Here is a 7,790-nt window from a genome sequence, read left to right as displayed (position 1 = left end):
TCTGCTCTCCCCATTCTCCATGTATCATCTTCAAACATACTTAGAGTGACCAATTCATTGGCCAAATGGAACACTTTTGAAGGTGAAAGGGAGCGTTAACTGGAATGGGGTGGGGACAGAACAATATATATAATCTGAGACTATCTTGAACAAACCACCAGAATGTTTGGTCACTCCAGACACACTATGTAGTTGACTTATTTATTGTGCTGCTTGCTTATTGGCTGTCCCTCAACCTAAATAAAGCTCCGTGGGAGCAAAGGGGCAGAGCTTTTGGTCTGTTTTTGTTTTGTTTTTTAACATGGGATGTTTCACAAATTTGCGTGTCATCCTTGTGCAGGGACCGCACCAATTTTCTGTGTATTGTTTTAGTTTTAGTGTACATGCTGCCAAAGTGAGCATGCTTTTTGTCTGTTTCTATCTATTGGCTTATTGGTGTATCCCAAGGCCTAGAACAGTGCTTGTCACATAGGAAGTGTTTGATCAAGATTCACTGAATGGATGAATACAAGAATGAATGGACAAATACACTGAATGAATAATATATGAAATTCATTTTGGGACACATGTTATATAAATGTGGAAGAGTGTTCTAAGCTAAGTCGTAAGGCTGAGTCTTTGCCATACCCATGGCACTTTGTTGCATGTTCTGTGCATAGTAAGAATATGCTAAATGTTTCCTGATTAAATGAATATTTAGTTTGGATTCTGGTAAATTCTCAGAACACCCATCCCTGTTAAAAAAAATTTTTTTTAATGTTTATTTGCTTTTGAGAGAGAGAGAGAGAGAGAGAGAGTGTGTGTGTGTGTGTGTGTGTGTGCCCGCACATGTGTGCACGCATGTGTGAGTGGGGGAGGGGCAGCGAGAGAGGGAGACACAGAATCCCAAGCAAGCTCCAGGCTCTGAGCTGTCAGCACAGAGCCTGACGCGGGGCTTGCACTCACGAACCATGAGATCATGACCCGAACCGAAGTTGGACGCTTAACTGATGAGCCACCCAGGCGCCCACCCATCCCTGTTAAAATGAGTAATTCAAAATATATTACAAAATCTAACACTAATGCTATTTTGGCTGATGTCCTATTTTCCTTCTGTTAAACAAAATTCAGCTGAGCAAATGTGAAGATCTAATTGGCTTATTCAACAATTCATGAGTCAGGCAGTATACCATCTAGCAGATAGAAAGGAGCTTGTAGGGTGCTTGACTGGTGCAATCAGTGGAATGTGCAACTCTTAATATCTTGAGCCCCACATTGGGTGTAGAGATTACTTAAAAAATAAAAAATCTTAAAAAAAACAAGAAAGAAAAAGAAAGGAGCTCCAGGGAGCTGTACAAAATGGAAGACTTTTATAGGCAGAAGGAGGTGGGGCAAGAGAGTTATTCTAGCAAAGAATGGATTATTTCAGGCAAAGTCACCTTCCTTTGGAGGAAGGCTGGGGTCTATTAGGCAGATTACCTCACTAGTGCTGACCTGGTAATTCTAGATTGACTGGTTAAGATTATATTCCTGGGGGAGGCTGAAACTGCAGTTAGGTTAGGTATTAAGTCTTGGTTTGTTGGCATGTGGTTTAGCACAAGTGACTCCATTTTGAGCTTGTTGTTTCTTTCTTTCTTTCTTTTTTTGTTTTAACACTTCATTAGTATGGATAAATGAGAATGGATTTACTAGACAGTAATATAACATGTTTAAGTGTTCTCCCTCCTCTCCCTTTCTGACTATTTGGAAAGCAATTTCACTCTTCAGTAGGAAAAGTTTTCTATTTACATTTTATTATTTTTTCATATAGATGTTTTTTGGGGGGGCATGAATTAAAATATTAAGTTACAGATGGCCTTCTCACATGGTCTGATTTAAAGTTCTCCCTAGTGTTTTTCTTCTCTCAGGTATTAACCAATAGCTTGTGCTGAATTAGTTCCTGCATAGTTTCCATTTTCTTTTCTCACTTTACCATTACAAAGTACATATGTAAAAAACACCTTAACACCCACATGTATTTTCCATATAGTCAGGAGGGACATAGGAAAGACTGTTCTTCAGGATTAAACACACATTCCCATACTGCTCTCTCATTCATCCTTCTTCCTTATTTTGGTGTAATTTAAAACCTGACTTGGTTACCCCCATAAGACAATATTGTGAGGCCAACTGTTCTCTTTCTTCAAAGTCCAGGTGGTACTTGTACTTAAAGAGTGATTTGAAATGACTTTCTCATTAAATGCCTTTTGTTTAACCTAATCTCCCCAAAGGAAGCTCTGTTTCATTTGGGAAATGTTTTCAATAACGTATGGAAAGGACAGTATTCGGAGAAAATTAAAGGGCCTAGGAGTAAAACTGTGAACTTAAACGGGGTGGGGGGCAGAGAGAGGAACAAGAAAGGCCTTGGCCAGAGGGAGCTGTGTTTACATTGAACATCTGATTTGGGTGCTGTCTCCTATAGATGGCATGAAATTGGAGGGCATCTCTCTTTCTAAAAGCAGGCAGAGTGTGTAGAAGGAGTGCAGGGACAATAGGTAAGTTGGGAAGGTAGAGAGAGGACCTGGCTATGGATGGGAGAGTTGCCAATGGAGAAAAGGCTTCTGCGAGCAGAATGAGGATGGAAGGGACCACTGGGTGTCAATCTGCTTAGACAGCACAAGAATGTGTTAGAGACTGGGGACAATCCCGTTCTCATAGTAGTGTGATAATAGCACACATTGTTGTGATAATTATTAAGAAGTTGAGCTTCTGATACACTTTCGAAGAAAGTTCCTATTTCAGGGATAAACTTTCCAGTCTTGTTAATTTTTACAGACTGAAGATAATATATATTAAAAAGTGAAAAAATGTCTACAACAGAAATGCACATGTTTTGCCTTCTCTGCAAGGCAGAGACATTTCTTTTCAGAGACATTTCGTCAACCTTAAGTTAGAAAAGCCTACTCCTGCTCTGAATCTGACCTTTAGTCTTTGTGTGGCTGCTGCTGCAGTTAGTTTTTAGTTCTAAGGCCTAAACCATGGAAAGAAAGGAAGAACAGGAGGATGGAGGAGTGGGGAGAGCAGGAGGGAGTTTGGAATGAGGCGGGCAGAAGAAGGAAAGTCGGACACCCGGTCCTAGGTTAATTTTTGTCGCTCAAGATGGCATCTTAAGGACTTGAGTTCTAATAAACTCCACTCTAATACCTTCCACACTGGTTTAAAACAATGTTTCATTTCATTCAAACTTAAGGACTTGTAAATTAATTCAATCTATCCAGATTTGCAACAAAGGTTCTCATACTTTTTTGTGCATGGGGGTGACTCAGGGTACAGATTTCCCCTCACCTGACCTCCAAAGGTTCTGCTCACCTAGGTCTGGGTGGGCCCAGGAAAAGGGCATCTTTAGCAAGCTCCCTAGGTGGCTCTGATACTCCTAGCCCAGCTGGAGGCAGCTGGAGAAGCACTGGTTTAGCACTCGTTATTCTGACTTCTCCTGGGTTGGGTTAGGCCCCAAGAGCCTCCTCTGATCTCTCTTTTATTTCTGAAGAAGGAAAAGCGGCTCTCCCTTCTGTCTCTGTTCTCTGGAGGTAAAGGGAACAACTAGGTTTCTGTGCCCCGCCTCATCCCTTTCTCTCATTCTCAGGGCTTTTTTCACACATATCCTGAAGCTAAACATGCCAGCTTCCTTTCCGCTTATCAATGGGATGGGAAAAGTGAGCACCATTACTGAAGTATTGTTTAAATATGATGTGACATTCTGACCCCCTGAAGCTAAAGCCATTACCAGACGAGTAACACCTCTGATGTCCTTTCAGGAAGGGATTTTCCCCTCTGTGATCTTTGTGTAAAGATCTCAAGTGGACAGCTCTGCATTGAGCAGAAAAATCACAGAACTTGCTCAGTGTGGCTTATTTTTAACAGGAACGTGGAAATAAAAGAAATGCAAAATAATGTAAGGGTTTCATGTATAGTACAGTTGCATAGTTGGGGGTGTGAATTTAATTCCTGGCACAGAGTAGTCATTTAATAGATATTTGCTGAATACATGAATATATTTTAAAAATAAACTCAAGCCCTATTTCTTAGCTCTATGATATAGACATAAGAGATACACAGTTAATTTCTATTACATCTCTTCAGAGAGCCATGGCAACTTTTAAATCTCAGTTGAGCCGCTATTTGGTCATATGATTATTTGCTATGATTGTCAAGAACCTATAGCTACACAGTTGCATGTACAATTATTAGCCACTCCTGACCCAAAATGGATGGGTTAGCCTGCAGTTAGTTGTTAAGAATATACTGCTAGGGGCACCGGGGTGGCTCAGTTGGTTAAGTGTCCGATTTTGGCTCAGGTCACGATCTTATAGCTCGTGGGTTCGAGCCCTGTGAGCTGAGCCCCATGTCGGGTTCTGTGCTGACAGCTCCGAGCCTGGAGCCTGCTTTGGATTCTGTGTCTCTGTCTCCCTCTCAGCCCCTCCCCGACTCATGCTCTGGCTCTCTCTCTCAAAAATAAATCAACATTAAAAAAAATTAAAAATAAAGTAAAAGAATATACTGATGAGGTTTTATAGAACTTTGGGATCTTTCGGTGCTCAGAAAACACTAGTTTCTTGTTATATTAAGCTTACATATAAATATTGGTGAAAAGATACAGACTTGCTAATAATTAAAAGTTGTTAAATCACTCAGACATATTACACATATAGAAACTAAAAATGTTAGAATGGTAATGAGTGACTGGAGAGACCTGGCATACTGAATGGGAGTTAATGCAGGATGCTAGATTTCAGAGCATAAAGTCTTGGGATTTTGTGATGGTTCAGGAAAAGCCAAGGAAGCTAATGATTGAGGGTCCTCAGAGGCCCCATGGAGAAGCCCAATGCCCTCACTTGATAGGTGAGGAAACTACAGCTTTGAGAGGATTCTCTCTGCTTTTTCTCTTTCCAGCCCCTTCAACCATGCTTTCTCCTTTCTTTTTTGAAGAGTTCTTGGTGATCTGTTAAGTACTCCATGCTGCCTTCCTTCTTCCCACAGTTTCATCAGATAGGATTACATCATGGGCTTATATTCTATAGTTCCATTTATATAGTATAGTATAATCATGCAACCTAAAAAAGAAAAAGGCAATAGAACCATATTGCTGGGCTTCTTGTCCAAGGAGTTTTCATGAGGCCAAACCTATTTGGTGTCCCCCAAGAATGGCTGGAAAGTGGTAAAAAAAGTTTTCCCTCCAGTTCTTTGGGTAACAGGTCTAGAGCAGGGGTTGGCAAACTTCTGTAAAGGGTAAGGTAGTAAATAGTTAGTTTAGGCTTTGCAGGCCTGCCATTGTGGTGTGGGAGCAGCCACGGACTATATGTAAACGAATGGCTGTGTCTGTGCTCCAAAAAGACTTTTTAGAGTCAGAACCACAGCCAGAATTGAGAGTCAGCAGAGTTTTCCTATTTCCCTTTACCCTCTCAGCTTCCCTTTGCCCATGGGCACTCTTGGTGCTATGTGCCGATAGCTGCCTTTGCACAACATGCCCCAGATTTTTTATTGCCTTTCAGTCTCCAGCAAACTTATTTTTCCTGGCTGTTTCAGGACCAGCTCTCAGAAGTTAGCTCATCTGAGAAACCAATTACAAAAAAAAGTGTAAATTGTGACAATATTTTTTTGCCTTCTTTAGGATGAAAGATGGCTCAGGTTAGTCTCCAAATAGAAAGCTCACCACCATTTTTCCCGTTGCCTTGTTAACTTTCACCAAGATATCAGGAATATCTCTGCAAATCCCCATCAAGGCTATTCCACAGTGCCTCAAGACCTCTGCTAACTTCCTATAAAAACCAATCGTTGTCTGAAAGCTTCAAGTTTCTTCTCAACTTGGCTTCAATCGAGTCTTTGGTAATCTATTCAACTTTCTTTTCTAACGATTTTTTTTAAGTTTATGTATTTATTTTTGAGAGAGCATGCAAGTGGGGAAGGGCAGAGAGAGGGAGGGGAGAGAGAGATTTCCAAGCAGACTCTGCATTGTCAGCACGGAGCCTGACATGGGGCTCAGACTCACGAACCAAACTGTGAGATCATGACCTGAGCTGAAATCAAGAGTCAGACGCTTAACCAGCTGAGCCACCCAGGTGCCCTTCTATTCAACTTTCTTGACAGAGTCACCACTTGACCCTCTCTGCGGGCCTCGTACTGAGGTTGCAGGTGTTACATGGCAGCATGGAACAGGGATTAAAGGACACTCTGGAGCCAAACTGCCTGGGCTCACGTGCTGGTGCCACCAAACTGCAGGGTCTTGGGCACGTCACTGAAACTTTACACACCTCACTTTCCTGTGAAAATGGTATAATGATGATAATATATATCTGATAGGTTAGTGTGAAGGTTAAATGGAGCAAGAGGGGTCAAGCACAGGGCTTGGCATATAATAACCACTCAGTGCATGTCAGTTATGTTATTCTCCAATAAAAATTCAATGAAGGCATCAGCATATTCTATATTAAACTGCAGTTTGGTTACTCTGACCCCGGGCCAGACTGTCAGTTAACCATCAGCATTCCTTAAAGGACTGTTTGACTCCTGGAAAGAGCCTGCTGGACTCCGCCACAGCTGGATTTGCATATTGCTCCTCCCTACTAGCTCTCTGACGGCAGCCAGATAAAGTGACCTTTCTGAACTTCCCATTTATGCTTTTTACCTACTTAGCATAGCTGGTGTGAAGACCACATGGGAGAATGCTAGTGAAGTTGCATCAAATAAATGTATTAAATATTTTTATTTCAATAATGGCTTTCGGATTATCTCTGTAAACATCCGTAGAGTTCTTGGAAGGCACTAGGCCTGGTAGCAATATCTTACATGTCGGGAGAATTAGGGAAATATTTTTGGAAAGTAGAACACTTCTTTCTAAGCAAGTTGTCTGCTTAGAACCACTTAACCTGTGTATAAGTGAAGCTGGTCCTAGATCATAGGACATTATGGGAAGCCTGATAGTCCAGTACAGAGAATCCAGAATGTAGAATAAATTAACCTAGATTTTACTCTGTTTTTACTCTGTTATTGACTCACAGTGTGGCCCCTGGATAAGTCACTGGTTGTCTGCTCCATCATCTGTAAAAAGAGTGGGGTTGGCCTGGTATTTTCTAAGTCTTCTTATTGTTCTAAAATAGAACCTTCAGGTGTACAGAGCAGTGACACGTCATTTTTACGTCCCCAGATCGATCTGGCAAGTAACAGCCAACCATCCAAAGTTATCAAGGGGATGGTTAATTGGCAGAAATATTTTCTTTGATTTTAACATCGTAACGTGAGTGGCAATAAGACTTGCGTTGTTTGCTTGATTTTTTTCCCCTCTCCTTTTGTTTTGAATGATACATGGCCCAGTAAAACCACAAGTGAGTGTGAATGAAGAAAACATTCTGTGTGTCTCAAAGGCTAGCATTCTTTACTGTCACTGACCAAGGGGCTGGTTTGGAGAACAGTAAATACCAGAGGTCATGTAAGTGGGTACCCAACTAACTAAATAAGCATAGACCCTCCCCAACTCCTCATTTTATTAGTAGGTTGTCACTGGTTCACGTATGTCATGTGTCAACGCACAAACTCCTTCTCTTCCTTGTATCTTGAGTATACTGAAAACATGATTTGTCTGGGTACTTCCGTTAAACTGCCAAACTGGTGTTTACACATAGACATAGTCTGAACTGATGACTAGGTTAGTCATTTAACCAAGTAACCTGATCAATAACCAGCCCATGATTCAAACCACTCGGTGTGACTGGATGCGGTATTGTGAGTGAGTCATGGATACAAATAAAATATTTGAGAGGAGATATCTCGACATCTCT

The 7,790-nt window shown here is 41.3% G+C and overlaps 1 non-coding gene across 1 annotated transcript; it reads right to left on the bottom strand.

Moving 5' to 3' along the window:
• Positions 1-295: 295 nt before the first annotated feature.
• On the bottom strand, positions 296-402 carry LOC122241689. The gene has a single exon (XR_006221925.1). It is a non-coding gene; the product is annotated as a U6 spliceosomal RNA (small nuclear RNA).
• Positions 403-7,790: the final 7,388 nt, after the last annotated feature.

This window comes from Panthera tigris, chromosome C1 (genome assembly GCF_018350195.1).
Source record: "Panthera tigris isolate Pti1 chromosome C1, P.tigris_Pti1_mat1.1, whole genome shotgun sequence".
Taxonomy (NCBI): Eukaryota; Metazoa; Chordata; class Mammalia; order Carnivora; family Felidae; genus Panthera; species Panthera tigris.
The sequence above is the reverse complement of the archived record's forward strand: the minus strand, read 5'-3'. Positions and strand labels throughout refer to the sequence as shown.